The 23,103-nt window shown below is 36.6% G+C and overlaps 1 long non-coding RNA gene across 1 annotated transcript in view; it reads right to left on the bottom strand.

Annotated features, from left to right (window-relative positions):
- Positions 1–4,909: 4,909 nt before the first annotated feature.
- The window catches only part of LOC128559089 (uncharacterized), a 31,796-nt gene continuing 13,602 nt past the window's right edge, over positions 4,910–23,103 (bottom strand). The window contains exons 2-3 of the long non-coding RNA XR_008372151.1: positions 6,352–6,438; positions 4,910–5,087 (exon numbers count right to left, since the gene is read on the bottom strand). This is a non-coding gene — a long non-coding RNA (uncharacterized LOC128559089). The remainder of the gene's footprint in view (positions 5,088–6,351; positions 6,439–23,103) is intronic.

The raw sequence follows: 23,103 nt of genomic DNA on the forward strand, positions 1-23,103 counted from the left end.
GTATAAATCTTTCTTTAAGTTACAAAATTCTTCATACCATTTGTTATGGTGAAATAGATAAAATGTTCTTAATTTTATCATTGAACCATTAGTTTCTAAGTAAGACTTTTGTATGATTTACCATTTCTTGGAAAATTTAAATTAAATTTAAAAATAAAACTTGATTTTATCATTTTGTCAGGAAGTGTAAATGAAATGTAATGTGTTCTCAATTTTGTGTGTTACAGGATGCTGTTGTCTTTCCTATATCATTGTTTGTGTGTGTTAAGCCTGTTGCAAGCATAGATTTGGTCTGGACACCAATGGGGATGAACAGTGGTAAGTTGAAATTACTTGTTCTATTTTAGACATGGTTTTTCCCTAGGGAAACACAGGACTGGTATATCTGTTTCTGGCATGTGTTCAGACAAACGTTTACTTTCCAGCTATGTAGGTAAGAAAGTCTGAAGTAGCTGAAAAATATTAAGAATTAAATGCCACTTTTTGGGTGATTATTGATTATACAAGCAGAAATCAAATTTGCCAGTCCATGAATCGTGCTTAATTGCTTGTGACTCTTACAGAGTTTGAAGAAGTCCAAAATTTATTTGAATCTGTATAAACACAAAAGTGGCATTCATTCATATATTTAATATATACATGTAGCTTTACTTTTTAGCTCGACTATTCATAGAATAGTAGAGCTATTGGACTCGCCCATGCGTCGGCGTCCGCGTCGGCGTCCGCGTCCCGATTTGGTTAAGTTTTTGTATGTAAGCTGGTATCTCAGCAACCACTTGTGGGAATGGATTGAAACTTCACACACTTATTCACTGTGATAAACTGACTTACATTGCACAGGTTCCATAACTCTATTTTGCTTTTTTACAAAATTATGCCCCTTTTTTGACTTAGAATTTTTTGGTTAAGGTTTTGTATGTAAGCTGGTATCTCAGTACTCACTAATGGGAATGGATTGAAACTTCACACACTTGTTCACTGTCATGATCTGACATGCACAAAGCAGGTCCCATAACTTTATTTTGCTTTTTTACAAAATTATGCCCCTTTTTCAACATAGAAATTTTTGGTTAAGTTTTTGTATGTAAGCTGGTATCTCAATATCCACTAATGGGAAAGGATTGAAACTTCACACACTAGTTCACTGTCATGATATGACATGCAGTGCAAAGGGTCATTAACTCAACTTCGCATTTTACAAAATTATGCCCCTTTTTCAACTTACGAGTTTTTGGGTTAAATTCTTATATGTAAGCTGGTATCTCAGTACCCACTAATGGGAATGGATTGAAACTTCATACACTTGTCCACTGTCATGAGCTGATAAGCACTATGCAGGTTCCATAACCCTATTTTACTTTTTTACTAAATTATGCCCCTTTTTCGACTTTCTTATTCATTCAAGCGACAAGGCTGTTAAATAGTCGAGCGTTGCTGTCCTCTGACAGCTCTTGTTGAAATATAGAGAGAGTTGTCCTTCTCATGTCAGTGTCACACCTTGTGGCTTTGAAACTTTGTCATGATCTCCAATTCTCCATCTGAAGTCATTGGTATGTAACTATATCAAAGATATTTTTTTGCTGCATGGTCACAACAATACCATTACACATTGCCATAAAGTGCAAGACTTCTCCAGTCTCACAAAAGCTTATACAGAATTATTGTCTTGATTTATACAGGATCAGTGTTTGTCTCATCTATTTTCCATCTTTTGTTTGAAAATCTCTGGTATTGTTCTGACCATATACGACAATTATTAGCTCAACTGTTCGAACAATAGTCCAGGTATTCTACTCACCCTGAACCCATGAGTCAGCCATGTTAGCTCAAGGTCAAGTCACAACTTATGATCAAAGGTTTGAGCCTATCAGTTTGTGTCCGCTCTATATCTCCTAAACCCCTTGAAGGATTTCCATCAAACTTGGGTCAAATGATCACCTCATCAAGAGGATGTGCAGAACTCATGAGTCAGCCATGCCGGCTCAAGGTCAAGGTCACAACTGAGGGTCAAATGTTTCAGCCTTCCATTTTGTGTCCGCTCTGTATCTCCTAAACCCCTTGAAAGATTTTCATCAAACTTTGGTCAAATGATCACCTCATCAAGAGCTCATGAGTCAGCCATGTCAACTCAATGTCAAAGGTTTTAGTTCTGTATCTCCTATATCCCTTGAAGGATTTTCATGAAACTTGGGTCAAATGATCACCTCATCAAGACGTTGAGCAGAATTTATGAGTCAGCTATATCAGTTCAAGGTCAAGTTCACAGCTTAAGGTCAAATGTTTATCCTTTCACTATCCATAACAGTGGCGGGGGAATTAGCTGTCCTTCAGACTGCCTTGTGGACTTAGAAAATTCTGGTTAAAGTTTTGCTTGCAAGTACATAAAGCTATTACTAAGAGGCATATAACTTTGAAACTTATTTCTCTAAATCAATTACCAACCTCACTGGGTCAAGTCCCATAACTTTGACATGTATTTTGAGCAAATTATGCCCCCTTTTAGACTTAGAAAATCCTGGTTAAAGTTTTACATGCAAGTTTCTATCTCGAAAACGTTTTTTTTTGAAATTGTTTCATATTTTGGCTTATAAACTATTTTTATGGAACACATTATTCAATATGAATGCAGGTTTTTTCTTTTCCTTTTAAAACTGATCCAGCCAATAAATTTAAAAACTTCAGGTATGGGAGAGATGCAGCATTCATGTGACTTGAGAAGAAGTGAAAACTTGAAGCTTTTGAAAATGTAAGGAATATGTTGTTAAAAAAATACAGTTATAAAACATATGAGCGAACTTGTATAAGGTCAGATAATTAATCTTTGCTCTTCTCTCGGGCCTCTGTTGCCAAGTGGTTAAGGCCGCTGACTTCAACCCACTGTATTTCTTATGGGTATTATTATTATCACTCTTGTTGCACCCTTGTAATATAATTCCTTCGCATACTTTGTACAAAGTTTTGAATTTGATGTCACAACAAATCATTTTATGTCGTACAAGAAATTGAGTGTTTCCTCATTTTAATGTAGTATTTATATAAAGGACGTTTCTCTTAATCGAAGCTGTCTGATTGTATTACATGGCATGTAGAATAACTCACTAGACGTTTGTTAGTCAGGAATTAGAGTTAAAATATAATGTAGGATAATTAATGTGCAGTTGTACTGTTGTTTTAATCACCTTGCAATTATGCTGTTTACATTTATTGTAGAATGAGAATATGGGAAATGATCCTCAACCAAGGAAGAGAATGATACAGTTGTTGTATGTATGTATTATGAAACATTAATGATGCAGACAGTTATTATGAATAACTACATTTATATATTTTTTCTTCTGTAGAATATTTCTTCTGTTGAACAGGTAATGTATAACTGATGAATGAGTATGCCTTAACAGTTCTATTTTTTATGTATTTCTGCATTGCTTTTATTCAAAGCAGTTTGAGTGTACACAGATATCAATGTATATCACCTGGCTTTGAGTAAAAATTATTTTTCGAAATCAGTGCTACTATAAAATTTCAAGTTTACCAGTGATTTTTAGTGATGTATGCATGCATATCATTATATGTTGTATTAGCATTGATTTGAAAGAAAAGTATTTAGTTCCATATCCTTAATTGCACTCACATGCTTAACAGAGGTAATATACTGCATTTTAACTGTAATACTTAGAATGAATGTCAGACATACCTCCACCTTCGGATAATAGGGGGGTTATACTACTTCCCAATAACATTGATATTGACTATGCAAGTTCTGTCGATCAATTGGTGGCTGAAGTTCCTTTTGTGGAACATGAACATCTAGATGTAAACTCGTCTAAATCAGCTTCTGCACATGTTAAGGCATCAGATGACTCTCATTCATGTGATTGTAATAATGTTAAAATAAACATTTCTGCGCCTAAGGTTTCATCAGTTTCCATCAATAGCCAGAAGCAGCCAGGGTCAAACACCCAATCACAATATAGGAACTGTCACTCCAGTCAACATATTTGCAGTACATGTAACCTTTCATTTTCATCCAAGTCAAACTTAAACAGACATTTGAAAAATAAACATTGTTCAGTAAAAGATATAACAGCTCAAAATAAGGGGAGAAAAACAGATAACATGTGTGAACACTGTGAAACATATTTTTTAACTAAGTCTTCTTTAAAAAGGCACATTAAAAACTTCATAGATTTTGGAATAAAAACAACACTGCCATATTTTACTGTGCAAGATGTTGCGGTTCGGACAAGTTATGTGGACGCTTATTAGACACAAGGGAAAAGCGTATTCTTCCAAAAAATCTGAAGTCAGATGCTCTGTGCATGTGCCGGAAGGACACATTTTTAAATTTGATAGTATATATGAGCCATGCCATGGGAAAACCAACATAGTGGGTATGCGACCAGCATGGATCCAGACCAGCCTGCGCATCCGCGCAGTCTGGTCAGGATCCATGCTGTTCGCTAATAGTTTCTCCAATTCCAATAGGCTTTAAAAACGAACAGCATGGAGCCTGACCAGACTGCGCGGATGCGCAGGCTGGTCTGGATCCATGCTGGTCGTATAACCACTATGTTGGTTTTCTCATGGCACGGCTCAATTATCTCATTCGATATATCGCATGTAACCGTAGAGGGATTTATCCCAATTTTCATCGCTTTACGACAAAGATCAGTAGGATCAATTCCCTATTAAAGTATTACTTTAAGTGCAGAAAAATTTGCACTATACTTTGAGACTGTTTTTAAAGACTCCCTGTCATATGTGACCTTTTTCTTAGGGTCCCGATGAAATTCACATATGACAGTCTTGACTGTATTTTGTATAGTCCAACTAAAAATGTATTTAAACCAAAATCAAACAATTTCTTAACTTTAGTTTGTGTGAGATATTAAAAGAAATTACTTCAGATGAATCCACTTTGTATTCTTCCAGCATTGCCATGACCTCCGAAGCCAGTGATGTCAGGATCTTTTGTGTAGCTGTGGCGACAGTCTGTTGGGTTGCTATGACATGAATTGTTGCCAAGGAAATCAGTCCAGCAGAGAGAGGAGATATTGCACAATGTCCATTTTTCAAAGCAAATTTTACTGAAAATAAATGTTTGTGTACATTCATCAAAATATTGTTACCCCATCATGAAATGTATTTATAAAAGAACAAGAAACCCAAATGGGCCTAAGCTGCTAACCTAAGGAGGACCATGACTTTCTGACAGCTTCTGACCAAGACTGATGAACATCCATTAAGCAGTTCACTATATGTTTTTAAATACAAATGAGTTTCTTCTGTTTTCTCTGTGACGGCCTCAATAATCATTTTAACATGAGAAAGGTCCATCCAAAGTCTGAGCTGTTTAATTTTCTATTTTTAGCTCTGGTGGCTCCAAAAGGGCCAACTGAAATCTTTTGAATAAAATTGATAGAGGTAATCAGTTGGTGAAGATCCATTCAAAGGTTCATAAGAAGTTGTTTCAAGTTTTTCTACTTTTAGCCCTGTCAGCCCTTCGAAAAGGCCTAGTGGAACCATTTGAATAAACTTGGGAAGGGATCATTCTACAGCACAATTTGGTGAAGCTGTTCATCCATAAATAAATAACAAATTTATCTATTTATAGCTCTGGCAGCCCCTAAATGAAGTCAAGTGGAACCATTTGAAGAAATTGGAGAAAGGTCAATATAATGACCCTATTGCACATGTTTGGTGAAGAGTCATCAATATGTTCAAGAGGAGAAGTCATGATGATTTTTGTATATAGTTGTTTAAAAGTTTTTTTTAAAGATTTTTATAGGTCTTTTAGCTCTGGTGACCTTAACCTTTACCCTGCTAAATTTCTAAAATGGCCTGGACTGTTGTTCAATTTAGGCAGTACCATTTAACATTTGAAGGGGTGTTCTCTGAAAATTTATTGACTGAACAGCCAACAGTGCAGACCATGATCAGCCTGCACGGCATGGAGGTGCAGGCTGATCTTGGTCTGCACTGGTTGCAAAGGCAGAATGACTTCCCACTAGCAGGCTAAAAGCTTTTTTTTTCCAGTAACCTATTTTTTTTACATGTCTTTTAGATCTGGTAACCTTAAGCAAAGTTCAGATGAGCTTAAAAGTACAATGATAATTTTCACTTCCTTGATAATAAAATATTTTGATATTTTACATACTCATTGTGGCTAATGATAAGTCTGCAGCATATTTTAGGAGGTAAATAAAACTAATATCTGACATTCAAGGCAAGATAAGAGAAATATTTTAGTGGATACTTTTGTCACTTTATATAGGGAGTCCTATGCAATTGTAAATGTTTTACAGAAAATAAAATAGTAAGCCTTACAAAAACAAACAAAGAACCACTCACCTATCTTCAAAAATAAGATATTATCATCTGGCTAGCTAATGGAATGGTCTGTCCCAGTGTAGCAATGTTTTCATCTGTTGACAAAAACTGGAATAAAAAGGGGACATTTATTACATAATTCAGATTCCCAAAAATGAGTAAAAGTCAGGCTTAGACACTTTTCAGGATTTTATGAGGAATTAATGAGCACATGTTTTGTGCTAAAATTTTGTCATTTGCGTCAACACTTAACAGTGTAGGTATCATTTATTAGTATTATCAGTTTTTACTGGCTCTCAGAAATTCAGTGAATGGTATAGTCTAGCAGTCAAAGTCAACAGCATTGTATAAGTATCAAGTAAACATGAATAGCAGTATGTGGTGGGAAGGACTAGATTTTTTTTCTGGGTTAAACATTACAGGTAATATGGCAACTTCCCAGCCTGTCATGGAGGAGGAAAACCTGGGGTTCCCCTCTAGGCATTATTTCTTCACGGAAAGGTACCCGAGTAGAACCTCCGACCTTCAGTAAGCCGGCTGGATGACTTCCTCACATGAAGAATTCTACATCGCAAGCAGACCTCGAACCCACATCGTAAAGGGTCAAGTGATTTGAAGTCAGCGACCTTTACCACTTGGCTCTAACAGAAAATACAGATTGCTTTCTGCACTACTATGAAATCATTAATATTTGTGGAGGAACAAATTTACATCAACCCATAAAATATTAAATAGATCTACCAACAAAGACGATTTTATAGTATGATCATCATTAAACAATTAAGTGTTTGAGCACTGTTTTGCTATTAATTATTTCTTAATTATAAGTTAAACTTAATATTTATATGGAAAGTAATCCAGACGAAATGATGACCATAATTGACCATGGTCACCATGGTTTTTGATGGCTGACCATGTTTTAACGTGGTCAACCATCCAATACCAGTGAAAACATGGTCAGGACCATGGTTGGCCAGGGTCGACCATGGTGAGATAAGACTGGCCATGGCTGACCATGGTAAAAAAACAACAACAAAAAACAAAAAACCCATGGTCAACTTTTTTCAGCCACGGTTAACCATGGACTACCATGGTCATGTTAGTAATTTTCACACTTATCAAGTTTTACAATGCATCAAAGGCGCCTGACTGCATTTTGGCTCAAAAGGTTTTCCTAGTTATAGAATAGTTTTCCTGCATTAAATTTTATAGACAGATTCGAAGATAAACTTTCATAGTCTGACTATAATTTGTTGTCATCTTAGCAATTTTATGACAAATAAATGACTGACTTGCAAAAATAGATATAGACTGCAATTGTCATGTATTTTCATGACCCTTTCAAATTCATATTGATACAGTTTTTGGTAGTCAATAATCACCACGGTCGACCATGGTTGTGGACCTTGGTCGACCAATTGGTTGTCTGTGGTCCACAACCATGGTTGACCATGTTTTATGACCATGGTGCCAATTACAACAGCCATGGTCAACCACTGACCCCTGACCATGAACTACCATAGTAAACAATGAATTACCATGGTAATAAACCATCAATATCGACTGGGAAAGGCATTAATAAAACCATCTCCCCTTGAGCAAAAAGGGGATAGGTATTGTGTCATACTATCAGATTTTAAGTTTTACAGAAGACAGCACAGCTACACTAAAAAAATTTCTACAGGCCCTGCCGGCTTGGAGGCAAGGCATGCTCCCACAGAGGACTATTTCACTTTAACAACTGGGCAAGGTTCTAACAGGATTCCATACTTGTGTCATCATAAAACAAAATTAAAACAGAATTATTCTTATTTACTGAATCTTGTGATTAGAAAATGGCCATAAAAAAGGCAGGAGTGTATGGATATAACAAAGAAAACTCACTTTTCTCAATTTCTAATGCGACATCTTGACTTCCTGTATATTTCTTATGGCTCCTTTAGATTTTATTGTCATCATTTATCTTTATTTTAAGCCTAGACTGCCTAATTCCGCAGTTTATCATTTACAAAAACAAATTAATTTTAGCTAATTAGTATTTCTGAAAGGCAGGAATGTCTAAAATTTCGAATCAAATGGTCAAAGGCTTGTCTTGTACACATAACTCAAGAAAATGCAGCACAGAAAGTGTCACAGCAATTTCATCTAGACCAATAAATTTGGTTCCAAGGCTTTATGTGAAGTTTCAGCAGAAACAGAACATGACAAGGCAGACAACATGTTATTAATAATAACAACAAGAGTTGATTTAAGAATAATATATAGAAAAACCTTGTTTTAACGTTATTAATACATGAAAAAGAGGTTTTACGTCTGCAAAATAATTTCACGAGGGCATAGCCCGCGTGAATTATTCTGACGATGTATAACTGATTTTGAGTGTATTAATTTAAGTAAAACACAATTTTTCTATAAATTATTTCAATTCTAATATGCCCTTTATATAAAACAGTAGAAAAATATAGTAGCGCTCTTTCTTGGTCACAATAAAAATATTGACGTCATCGCACGTTAACGTGACGTCATTTAAGAGTAATCGTGTTTTAACAGAAACAAGCATATTAGAATATATAATGTGAACCTTCTACATTAACATTTACTTGTCCATCTTTCAATCTGGACAGTACCATAAATTGTTACAAGGGATGCATACCAAAAAGACACTGACTGAATGGCAAACAGTGCAGATCGATCCATGCAAAAGCCTTATCAAATTTGTGCATCAAAAAAGGGGCATAATTTTGTAAACTGTTAGCAGGAGTTATAGAAACTGGCTAAGAGCAGTCATTAAATGATGCCAAACACTTAATATTGAGGGTCTTTTTAAATCTTGAAACATTGAACAAAATCTCATCATGCAATATTTGAACAAGACTAACAGTTATGGGTGACACACTGTACTCGAGCGTTTTACTACTTTTATTAAACTATTCCCTGTTTGAGGGAATCATGTTGCAGATCTTCAAATTCATTTTAGGCCCTTACAGACAAAAAACATTATTCTTTGTTCTATGTATAAACCTTCCGTAAGTGCTAGAAGGCTTCCGCACAGGAATTCCACGCCCTAAGCAAAGCTTGATCCCCCAGTGATTTGAAGTCAGCTACCTTAACCACTCGGCCATGGAGGTCATTGGCAGTCTTATCTAGATAGTAAAAGTCCTTTTCAACATAGGAATGTAATTTACACTTCTGTCAGATTTATACAATATATCTGAAAACCCTCAATTACAGGGGTGGTATAGTACGTCATCAACAGGTGCGCGCAACACTTCCTGATGTGGCTTTTTTGTGTCAAAACATCTCGATTCGGTGAGTAAACTTGCAATTATTACATTGGTATCTAATAGATTCGGAAATGACATAATTATAGTCTAAAGTACCCGCACATGCATCTAGTTTATCATTTACGTTTGCATTTTCCAATAAAGCCTTCCGTTTAAGAGAACATTCATGCACAATGCACTTTATGGAAACACTTCCCTATTCACCACACCGTATTATATCGCATAACACAAGTTTACATACATTTCTGATAAATCCAAGCATTGACGGGTGTTCTTTTATGGTAAACAGATGTCAGTGATACCTTAATTAGTCATTGGAATCTAAACTTTCCGAAAAATCAGTAAACTAAAATTTCGCCTTCCCGGTTCACCAACTGAATCGATGTCCTTCCCGGCTCACCAATTTCCAGCATGACTAACATCGGGCTGGTGCTCATGTAAATGTGATCAAGCTTGCCTGCAAGTTCTATTGATTGGAATAACTTACAGTTAGAGTGCTTGCACCAGATGGTCCGTAAACTTCATTTAAGCATTTGAGGATAATATTGAAAGAACGAGGCATATCTTGAACACATGTTGTATACTATAAACGTGCATATGTATGATATATGTTCTATCATGTCCTTATATTTGTTATTTTAGGTACATGAAAGACGAAAAAGGAAACAAAACTTCTAGTCTGCAACAATGGAATTGTCAATATATGTTAAAAAGGCTTGCTGAGTGATTGGCATGCAAGACATAATTGGCGTATTATATTTTCCAAAAGCTGTACGACATAATATTTGAGAATTGGAGAACATCCTCTAACGGAATTACCCCAGACAAGGATTTCAAAGCTCAACTAGGTCTCCATACCAAACATGACTACGTCGGTTGCTGTTTAAAGGTATGGATATAAATAACTGATTTAATTTCAATAATTTTACAGTAGATAAACCTTAATCAGGGGTATAGTTAGATAGGCACTTCAACACATGATAATATAAACAGGAAGTATTTTGGAAACCATTAGCTAATTTGTTACTCTAATTATTTTTTCATGATAACTATATATGGCGTGTCATCGAAAATAGTCGAGTATGGTGGCTTTGATTCCGAACTTGAGTTCAAGACATTAGACTCGATGAGACAAATGAGAATATGCATTGATAATATGCTAAGTAAAGCAAAATTATGTAGTTAAATTATTATCATGTGCTGTTTTTTAAAGAAGCAACCTTTTAATGTATTTTAAAGGTATAAAGTCGCACCAATGCAGTTTAGTTTTTAAGGATATGCTACTATTTAATTTTGTTTAACGTTTCAGCGGTCACATGTTCATCACAATTGCTCGGGAAAAATGAGAAACTAGAAAATGCTTTTGTAAAAAAGCGCATGTCTCCCCCAATGCAAACTCCTATAGGCAAGAAGTCAATAGAGGTCAGGAGCGAAAGTCAAAGAGACACTGATGGTTGGCTGCAATAGGGATCATCTACTTGGCATGTCCAGTCATCCCGCTAAACACTTTTGGCCTAGTGGTTCTCAAGCCACTGTTCAGGCTCCTGTGACCTTGACCTTTGATCAAGTGACCTCAAAATAAATAGGGGTCATCTACTCTGTATGTCCAATCATCCTATTTAAAGTTTCAACATTGTAGATCAAGTGGTTCTCAAGTTATTTCCAAAAAATGATTTTACATGAACAGGCCACTGTGACCTTGACCTTTATTAGACTGACCCCAAAATCAATAGGGGTCATCTACTCTGCATGTTCAACCATCCTATGAAGTTTCAACATTCTGGGTCAAGTGGTTCTCAAGTTATTGATCGGAACTGGCTATCAATGTTCAGGCCCCTGTGACCTTGACCTTTAACAGAGTGACCAAAAAAACAATAGGGGTCATTTACTCTGCATGAACAATCATCCTATGAAGTTTCAACATTCTGGGTCGAGACGTTCTTAAGTTATTGATTGGAAATGGTTTTCCACGTTCAGGCCCCTGTGACCTTGACCTTTAACAGAGTGAACCTATAATCGTTAGGGGTCATCTACTCTGCATGATCAATCATCCTATGAAGTTTCATCATTCTGGGTCAAGTGGTTCTCAAGTTACTGACCGGAAATGGTTTTCAATGTTCGGGCCCCTGTGACCTTGACCTTTAACAGAGTGACCCCAAAATCATTAGGGGTCATCTATTCTGCATGACCAATCATCCTATTAAGTTTCAACATTCTTGGTCAAGTGGTTCTCAAGTTACTGACTGGAAATGGTTTTCAATGTTCATGCCCCTGTGACCTTGTCCTTTAACGGAGTGACCCCAAAATCCACAGGGGTCATCTACTTTGCATGTACAATCATCCTATGGAGTTTCAACATTCTGGGTCAAGTGGTTCTCTAGTTATTGATCGGAAATGGTTTTCAATGTTCAGGCCCCTGTGACCTTGACCTTTGACGGAGTGACCCCAAAATCGTTAGGGGTCATCTACTCTTCATGACCAATCATCCTATGAAGTTTCAACATTCTGGGTCAAGTGGTTCTCTAGTTATTGATCGGAAATGGTTTTCAATGTTCAGGCCCCTGTGACCTTGACCTTTGACGGAGTGACCCCAAAATTAATAGGGGTCATCTACTCTTCATGACCAATCATCCTATGAAGTTTCAACATTCTGGGTCAAGTGGTTCTCTAGTTATTGATCGGAAATGGTTTTCAATGTTCAGGCCCCTGTGACCTTGACCTTTGACGGAGTGACCCCAAAAACAATAGGGGTCGTCTACTCTAGCAGCCCTACAACCCTATGAAGTTTGAAGGTTCTAGGTCAAATGGTTCTCCAGTTATTATCCGGAAATAAAGTGTGACGGACGGACGGACAGGGCAAAAACAATATGTCTCCCCCAGAGGGGGAGAGACATAATTACTGTATCGCGCCAACGAAATGTTCTTATTAAGGGGTTTTAGATGTGCGCAGGGAAAGAACAAGAGTGACTGCAACTGAATTATAATTACCACGTAGTACAATGGGACATCGATTGAATCTACACTAGAAAGCGTTTCAGGATTTAATATTTGACTATGTTCAGATTTTGCTTGCAAAACTTAGTGCACCCAATTTCATGTTAAATCTCATAGTGAACTTGAACAGTGGTAGAACAATTCTACTTGCAATGTAAATTATTTTACTTTCTTAAACTGTTTAGTTGTTGAACATGTTGTTGTATAAAAGATTATTTAAAATAGGAAATTTTATTGATTTTTTATTTAAACCCTTACACAGTGGAAGCCTTTGTGACATAAACATACGCACATACACTTCCAAGACAAGGCAACATTTTCCTTGTTATTAGCTAATGTTATATATTTACACAAATCAACGAAAGTAGATTTAGTACAGTGAAACACCGCTCGCTCGAGCATCGATGACTTGAGCACCCGGGCTCGCTCGAGCAATTCATGTGGTCCCGGCCGATTTCCTACTATTTTCTATGTGAAATTACCATGGCTGGGTCGAGCATCGATAACTCGATCGCTCGAGCATGACACCTGGTCCCTGTGTATTAATTTACTCTTTGTTGCTTATGGCAAACTCGAACAGAGGTGTCAAAATTTTTTCACACCTTCGGCGGTCAGAATGTATCGGTTAATTTAAAATTTTCGCATGCCGTGAGAACTGCATGGTCTATTCCCCGACTATCTTAATGTTAGTTTGTCAGTATATTTGATCTGATAATGGGATTAATTATTGATGAAAGGTGGAAGAAAAATTTTATTGATCAAAATTGTTATTAATCATTACTTTTTTCTGCGGGATCGAGAAGATAATTATGAGATCTTAATATTTTAATCAACAGTTGTTTGCATGCAAATAAACGAAATAAGATAGCCTTTTCACAAAATTGAGACGATAATTATGAGATCTTAATTTGGAGAAGAAAATTGCGAATTCGATTACACTATTTCAAATAAAAATAAAAAAAAATAAAATGTCTTAGCTGTTTCTTCACATGTGTCAATAACGGTCTATCATAAATAACGTTTGTAACAAGTTTTTTTGTTTTTTTTTGAAAATGTCATGAGTGTGTTATTACTACGCATCACCGTTTCCTCTGCAAATGGTCTTGATGACAATTGGTAAAATAAACTTCAATTTTCTTCGTATGTTGGTCAATGTTTGGGTCGCTCGAAACCATGGATAACTCGAGCATTTTGCTCATGCCCTTGCGACCTCAAGTGAGCGGTGTTTTACTGTACTTGATTGTAGCAATTCTAAATTTTATACACACTTATACGAGTATAATGATAACGTTTCATTAACTTTGGACGTAATTTTTTATAACTCAACATTTAAAAAAATGAAATTCACCTTCAGTTTCATTAAGATCGCATATCTGACAAATTCGTTTCACATTGTATGCCTTAATTTTCTTTGATCAAGAAGTAGTGTACATCTCTATGTCACATATTCTCAACAATTGGTAATATTCAGACACCACGGGGAACCCTAAAATAATTACAAAACTTTTGTGGTAATTTTATTGTAAAAGAAAGACTATTGGTTAATTTATTATCACATATTCTAAAACGCACAATGCCCTCAACAACATGGTTATTATGAAATTAAAGGTGTTTTATTTTAAATGGCCGTTTGTTTTCATCCACATTCTGAATAGACAACAGCAGCTTTCTGTGGAAAACATGTCAAAGAATATGTCAACATCTACAGCGGAAGGAATTACACGGAAATGAAAGCTCTAAATGTTATTGATAAGTTACTGTTAAAACCAATTATGATATACACCATGTGCATGTTTTTGTAATTATAAAAAATTATAAAAAGGTTGGAGTGGAGATGCCACTGCCTATACTTCAAAATCAAAGATCAGATACAATAACTCTTGAAACCATTAAACTAGAAAATGATGAGGTTTGCGCAACTACACTAATTATAACTCAGAAATTTCATTAAAAAACAACAAATTGATATGTGCAATGTATATAATCTGTGAACGTTTATTTACCGAAACAGAGAGATAACAAGAATATTTACATTGTTGTGTTTTACCCGTTATGAGCATTAGTATCAACTACATTTCATACAAAGTTTAATGCTGCTGTTGCCTTTCATCAATATCTGTCAAATGATATTCAGAAGAAAGGAGAGGCGCTGACAAGACTCTGTGACTTCAAAACAGACAGACAAAACAAAAAAATGTTTCAATAAAAACTCACAATTGTTTGAAGGCACCATAGTCACGCAAAATCACATTAAATTTTGTCTACAAAAGCTGTTTATGGCTAAATATTGTACGATAGTGGTCACACGTAACTGTGAGCTGTTTTAAACGGTGTCTGCACATATTGCCAGTGAGTGAACATCAAACAACAACTACTTCTGTGGTCTTCATTTCTGACTTTTTTCACAGACATCCACAACAAGCGGGATTTGTTCTTTCGACAATTCAGATTTTTTGACGTGTCATTTTATTCCCGAAAAATGCATGAATTACTATATGCAGTTTATGTTCATCTGTCTACGAATATCATACTGCTGAACACCAAGTGTTTAGCTTCATAATTTAATTCTGATAAACAGAATATCTTAGGTGTTTCTTTTTTATTTTTTTTTTTGGTTGGGTTTAACGTCGCACCGACACATTCAGGTGTTTCTGTTGTGATCTGAAAAAGAAAGAGTAAATCTGTTATAACATAGCCCTTGAAGGTAAATTAATCACTGTTTTTTACTGACATAAACGTTCATTGCTAAATACTGTATAACTCCGTATTAATGCCCCCCCTCTAATTAACGCCCCCCCACGTTTTTTGGGGAAAATAAAAAAATCTTACCTTCAAAAATTGGTCCTAGATCCAACACCAATAATATCCAGATAATAACAATTCCATAAAAATACAAATGAATTTAAAAAAAAAACACACTTTATTAACACAAACTTTTAAACACGTCAACAGGCATGGCACAAATAAATCTACTGTGTGTATTAAAGTACTGAATATGCCACGCTATAAACGCTACAGTACTGATCGAATTTAACTCGGAATAGGGGGGCGTTTATACGAGTTACTGACATTGTTCGGATCAAATTTTTCGTAAAATGCAACGCCCCCGGGGGCGTTTAAACAGGGTTATACGGTACTAGTTTTGCTGGTATGGCAACCGAAGTACCATGCGTCAAAATAAATTGAAAGGTTACATATAGTTAAGTCAAACACAATGCCCCACGGGCGGTGAGCCGGGAAGTGCATCGTTTTACCTGGTGAACCGGGAAGGCGAAATTTTATATTACTGATTTCTTTGAAACTATAGAGTCCTATAATTAATTAAGGTATCACTGACCTCTGTTTGCCATAAAAGAACACCCGTCAAGGCATTTAGTCATTAAAAATGCATGAAAACTCTTTTTATGCGATATAATATGGTGCAGTGAATGGGGAAGTGTTTCCATGAAGTGCATTGTGCTCGAATGTTCTCTTAAACGTAAGACTTTCTTGAAAAATGCAAACGTCAAACTCTTTGTTTTAAGAGGTAGCCCTTTACATAATAAATTTTTTAACAGTTACTTGATCCCGATAAACACTATATTTGAGGCGATATTGTCAAAAACTGTCAAAAATCTCCTTCCCCCGCCGGGCTGTACAGAAGTGTTTGAATAAACGGCACAAATCTCAGCTAAATAGACACATGTGCTAAAACATAGACACATTTGCGCTCCAGGTGCACCCATCGTTTTCATTTGATTCGTTATTTAACGGGTAGAAATTCCTTTCAATCATACTTACAATACCGGAAATTTGTAGTATCGGCCATATTTCTCCATCTGATCGGCGTAAAATTCACCGCTCAAACAACATTGGAACCGCTTGATCTGATAAAGCTATGGCCAGTGTGCAGATCTATAGCTTAGAAATAGGGGAAAACTGGACATTTCCTTTATTGAAAATTTGTCTGTAATACATAATACGGACATTTTATGTATAGACAGGTCCTCCATGTTTTTCAGATGGTGATAGTTTTACCAGAACAAAGTCTCTCACTGACATTTTACTATATCCTGTTGAATCTACTGGCATCTACTCACAACTTTTATAATCTTGGAATTGCCAGTGGTATATTTTCCACCTCTTGGATGTCTGACAGAATAATAACTGGGATTATGGCATTTCTCATCACTGAAACATTTTACCTCTGGATAGTCAAAGTTTTTAAAACCACCCAAAAGTCTGATAAACTATGAATGAAATAGGGATTGCCCTACAAATCTCCGTCCCATGTCAGATCCTCTATTCTTCTATTTTCTGGATGTGGGGGAGGAAGGGGTGGGGGAGGCCAGCGGGGGTGACCGGATGAGGGTACACAAAACACCATACGCTGATTATAAATACTGATGGAAAGTTAAAAATGGGGGAAAAAAATGTGTGTGTGTGTGTGTGTGTGTGGGGGGGGGGGGGGGGGGGGGGCGATGCATGATTGGGGTGGTGGGCATGACTGGGTGGAGGAGTGAGGTGGGGGAACAGTACAACTTTGCACATTGATAAATATTCATGGAAGGGTTGAAAAAAATAAATAAACAAGAGCTGTCCGTAAGACAGCCAAGCTCGACTATTCGAAATATTGTCACAGAAGCAGGAAATTATTACCCAAAATGTTAAATATCAAAAGAGTTTTAAGTTCGAAAGGGGACATAATTTGACTAAAATACATATCAGAGTTATGGGACTTGATGTTATCAACTAGTTTTATAACCCGAAGAAACATGTTAAGTTTCAATTCAATATCTGCATTAGTTTTGGGGATAGTAACTTGCATGTTAAACTTTAACCAGAATTTTCTAAGTCCAAAAGGGGGCATAATTTGCTCAAAATACATGTTAAGAGTTATGGAACTTGACCCAGTGAGGTTGGTAATTGACCTTGAAAAAGAATAAATAAGTTTCAAAGCTATATGCCTTTTGGTAATAGCTGTATGTACTTGCACGCAAAACTTTAACCAGGATTTTCTAAGTCCAAAAGGGGGCATAATTTGCCCAAAATACATGTCAGAGTTATGGGACTTGGTGCTATCAACTAGTTTTATAACCCCGAAGACATATGTGAAGTTTCAATTTAATATCTGTAGTAGTTTTGGAGATAGTTACTTGCATGTAAAACTTTAACCAGAATTTTCTAAGTCCAAAAGGGGGTATAATTTGCCCAAAATACGTGTCAGAGTTATGGGACTTGACCCAGTGAGGTAGGTAATTGACCTAGAAAAAGAAAAAATAAGTTTCAAATCTATATGCCTTTTAGTAATAGCTGTATGTACTTGCACGCAAAACTTTAACCAGAATTTTCTAAGTCCAAAAGGGGGCATAATTTGGCCAAAATACATGTCAGAGTTATGGGGCTTGACCCAGTGAGGAAGGTAATTGATCTAGAAAAAGAAAAAATAAGTTTCAAATCTATATGCCTTTTAGTAATAGCTGTATGTACTTCACGCAAAACTTTAACCAGAATTTTCTAAGTCCAAAAGGGGGCATAATTTGGCCAAAATGAAGGTCAGAGTTATGGGACTTGGTGCTATCAACTAGTTTTATAACCCCAAAGACACATGTGAAGTTTCAATTCAATATCTGCATTAGTTTTGGAGATAGTAACTTGCATGTAAAACTTTAACCAGAATTTTCTAAGTCCAAAAGGGGGCATAATTTGCTCAAAATACATGTCAGAGTTATGGGACTTGACCCAGTGAGGTAGGTAATTGATCTAGAAAAAGACAAAATAAGTTTCAAATCTATATGCCTTTTAGTAATAGCTGTATGTACTTGCACGCAAAACTTTAACCAGAATTTTCTAAGTCCAAAAGGGGGCATAATTTGGCCAAAATGAAGGTCAGAGTTATGGGACTTGGTGCTATCAACTAGTTTTATAACCCCGAAGACACATGTGAAGTTTCAATTCAATATCTGCATTAGTTTTGGAGATAGTAACTTGCATGTAAAACTTTAACCAAAATTTTCTAAGTCCAAAAGGGGGCATAATTTGCTCAAAATACATGTCAGAGTTATGGGACTTGACCCAGAGAGGTAGGTAATTGACCTAGAAAAAGAATAAATAAGTTTCAAAGCTATATGCCTTTAAATGATAGCTGTATGTACTTGCATGCAAAAACTTAACCAAGGTGTGACGCCGACGCCGACGCCGACGCCGACGCCAGGGTGAGTAGAATAGCTAGACTATTCTTCGAATAGTCGAGCTAAAAAGAATGAATTTTTTGGGGGGTGGGGGGTGGGGGATGGTGGGGGTGTGACCAAGGCTAGATGGTGACCAGGTGTGGGTACATAACTTCACATGTTTATAATATGTTCATGGAAAAGAATGAAAGAAGTTTAATGAAATTCTACCAATTGGTTGGTTTGTTATATACAAAAACTCTAAGGAAAATCGACCAATTAAAAAAAAAGAAAGGCATCATTGAAGTATGTTCGTTCATATTTATTTCAAGTTTCATGAAATTCTACCTGATAGTTACTGAAAAATGGCTGCGGAATGACATTTTTCATTAAATCAAGGGCAATAATTCTAAGGAAAATTGACCAATCAAAAAAAACTTGATGGGCATCATCGCAGTATGTTGGTTCATGTTTATTTCAAGTTTCATGAAATTCTACCTGCTAGTTACTGAGAAATGGCTGTGGACGGATGCACAGACGGACAATGCCATTTCAATACCCCCCTCCCGATTTCATCGGCAGGGGGATAATAAAATCAAATAACATAATATTTACGGGATTTTCCTTAATATTCAAAAAGATTTTGCTAAGATTCTTACAGGCCTCCTAGCAGGCCTGAACAAAAATAAAGGTTTTTATAAAGGCTCCAATCTATTGAAATAAAGGCCTTTTAGTGTAAAATATTAAAAAACAAGGCAGTCTGAAAGACAGCTAAATCCCCCGCCACTGCTATGGATAGTGAAAGGGTAAAAGCTTTGATTTTAGCTGTGACCTTGACCTTGAACTGACATGGCTGACTCATGAATTCTGCACAACGTCTTGATGAGGTGATCATTAGACCAAAGTTTCATGAAAATCCTTCAAGGGGCTTAGGAGATACAGAGCTGAAACCTTTGACCTTCAGTTGTGACCTTGACCTTGAGTTGACATGGCTGACTCATGAGTTCTTGATGAGGCGATCATATGATCCTAGTTTGATGAAAATCCTTCAAGGGGTTTAGGAGATACAGAGCTGAAACCTTTGACCTTCAGTTGTGACCTTGACCATGAACTTACATGCCTGACTCATGAATTCTGCACAACGTCTTGATGAGGTGATCATTTGACCAAAGTTTCATGAAAATCCTTCAAGGGGTTTAGGAGATACAGAGCTGAAACCTTTGACCTTCAGTTGTAACCTTGACCTTGAGTTGACATGGCTGACTCATGAGTTCTTGATGAGGTAATCATTTGACCCAAGTTTGATGAAAATCCTTCAAGGGGTTAAGGAGATACAGAGTGGACACCAAATGGAAGGCTCAAACCTTCGACCCTTAGTTGTGACCTTGATCTTGAGCTGGCATGGTTGACTCATAATTTCTCCACATCGTTCTGATGAGGTAATCATTTGACCCAAGTTTTATAAAATTCCTTCAAGGGGTTTAGGAGATATAGAGCGGACACGAAATGGAAGGCTCAAACCTTTGACCTTGAGTTGTGACCTTGACCTTGAGCCAACAAGGCTGACTTATAAGTTCTGCACATCCCCTTGATGAGGTGATCATTTGACCCAAGTTTGATGAAAATCCTTCAAGGGGTTTAGGAGATATAGAGCGGACACAAAATGGAAGGTTCAAACCTTTGACCCTAAGTTGTGACCTTGACCTTGAGCCGGCATGACTGACTCATGGGTTCTGCACATCATCTTGAGGAGGTGATCATTTGACCCAAGTTTTATAAAATTTCTTCAAGGGATTTAAGAGATATAGAGCGGACACAAAATGGAAGGCTCAAACATTTGACCTTAAGTTGTGACCTTGACCTTGAGCCGGCATGGCTGACTCATGGGTTCTGCACATCGTCTTGATGAGGTGATCATTTGACCCAAGTTTTATAAAATTCCTTCAAGGGGTTTAGGAGATATAGAGCGGACACAAAATGGCAGGCTCAAACCTTTGACCTTGAGTTGTGACCTTGACCTTGAACCAACAAGGCTGACTCATGGGTTCTGCACATTGTCTTGATGAGGTGATCATTTGACCCAAGTTTCATGAAAATCCTTCAAGGGGTTTAGGAGATATGGACCGGACACGATTTTGTTACGGATGGAAGGACGGAAAGACGGACGGAAGGACGGACGGACGGAAGGACGGACGCAGACCATTCCTATAATCCCTCCGCCACGGCGGGGTATTAAATAAAGAGTAAATAAAGGCTATTTATGTCGGAATTCTCGTTGAAAACACATAATATATATAGGTATTTACTAAAAAAAGTTAATTAATCCCCCGCCGTGGAATACACAAGCAGTATCCTAATAACAACACTTAAAATGGGGGAAGAAATACAGTAGTATAACCATTACTTGCTTTAAACTGGCGCGGCAAGCAGTCTGAACAAAAATATAGGTTTTGAGTGAAAATTACAGGCTATTTGGCCATTTTAAAGGTTTTTTCAGAAGATTTAAAGGTTTTAAAGGTTTGCTTTGAAATTAAAGGTTTTTAAAGGTTTTAAAGGTTTCACTAGGAGGCCTGTAATCTTAAATATTACAAAATAATTCAAGAGAATATTTTATTAGTTCATATTTTTCTCCCAGTTCAATCCATCATTATGACAAAATTTCTGAGTAAAAATCTCATTAATGTCAGTCTACTTGACTGGTGCTCAATATTGTTCACCTAAAACATTTAAAACAAGAGGGCCATGAAGGCCCTGTATCGCTCACCTGACCTACTGACCTAAAGATCATCAAGATTAACATTCTAACCAAGTTTCATTAAGATATGGTCATAAATGTGGCTTCTAAAGCGTTAACTAGCTTTTCCTTTGATTTAACCCCGTGACCTAGTTTTTGACCCCACATGACCCAGATTCGAACTTGTCCTAAAGATCATGGAGTTTAACATTCTGACTAAGTTTCATGAAGATATAGTCATAAATGTGGCCTCTAGAGTGTTAACAAGCTTTTCCTTTGATTTGACCTAGTGACCTAGTTTCTGACCCCACCTGACCCAGATCTGAACTTGACCTACAGATCATCAAGATTAACATTCTAACCAAGTTTCATTAAGATATGGTCATAAATGTGGCCTCTAAAGTGTTAACTAGCTTTTCTTTTGATTTGACCCGGTGACCTAGTTTTTGACCTGACATGACCCAAATTCGAATTAGACCTAAAGATCATCAAGTTTAATATTCTGACTAAGTTTCATGAAGATATAATCATAAATGTGGCCTCTAGAGTGTTAACAAGCTTTTCCTTTGATTTGACCTAGTAACCTAGTTTTTGACCCCACCTGACCCAGATTTGAACCTGACATATAGATCATCATGATTAACATTTTGACCAAGTTTCACTAAGATATGGTCATAAATGTGGCCTCTACAGTGTAAACTAGCTTTGCCTTTGATTTGACCAGGTGACCTAAGTTTTGACCCTACATGACCCAGGTTCAAACTGGACCTTGAGATCATCAAGATTAACATTCTGACTAAGTTTCATGAAGATACAGTCATAAATGTGGCCTCTAGTGTTAACAAGCTTTTCCTTTGATTTGACCTGGTGACCTAGTTTTTGACTCCAGATGACCCAATATCGACCTCGTCCAAGATTTTATTAAGGGTAACATTCTGACCAAGTTTCATTAAGACTGAGCTAAAATTGTGACCTCCAGAGTGTTAACAAGCTTTTCCTTTGATTTGACCTAGTGACCTAGTTTTTGACCCAAGATAACCCAATATCAAACTCGTCCAAGATTTTATTGAGGGTAACATTCTGACCAAGATTCATTAAGATTGGGCTAAAATTGCGACCTTCAGAGTGTTAACAAGTTCTTCCTTTGATTTGACCTAGTGACTTAGTTTTTGACCCCAGATGACCCAATATCGAACTCATCCAAGATTTTATTGAGGGTAACACATTCTGACCAAGTTTCATTAAGATTACTCTAAAACAGTGACCTCTAGAGTGTTAACAGTCAAATTGTTGACAACGACAGACGACTGACGCCGTTGGACACAGGGCGATCACAAAAGCTCACCTTGAGCACTTTGTGCTCAGCTGAGCTAAAAACCTCCAACTTGGAGAGAAATTCATTCAAAAATGAATTCACTAATACTATCATTAGTAACCAAATTTGTCATTTCTAAGATTTATAACATTCCACATGTATAACAGAGAAAAATAGGGAGGAAAAAAATTATTAAGAAAGGAATCATCTGCTTACTTGAGATAAGAGGCTCAATTGGACCAGTTGCTCACATGAGAAGGACTGCAACCTTTAGACCTTGCTTCTGATGTTATTGCT

This window comes from Mercenaria mercenaria, chromosome 8, assembly GCF_021730395.1.
Source record: "Mercenaria mercenaria strain notata chromosome 8, MADL_Memer_1, whole genome shotgun sequence".
In the NCBI taxonomy this organism is placed as follows: Eukaryota; Metazoa; Mollusca; class Bivalvia; order Venerida; family Veneridae; genus Mercenaria; species Mercenaria mercenaria.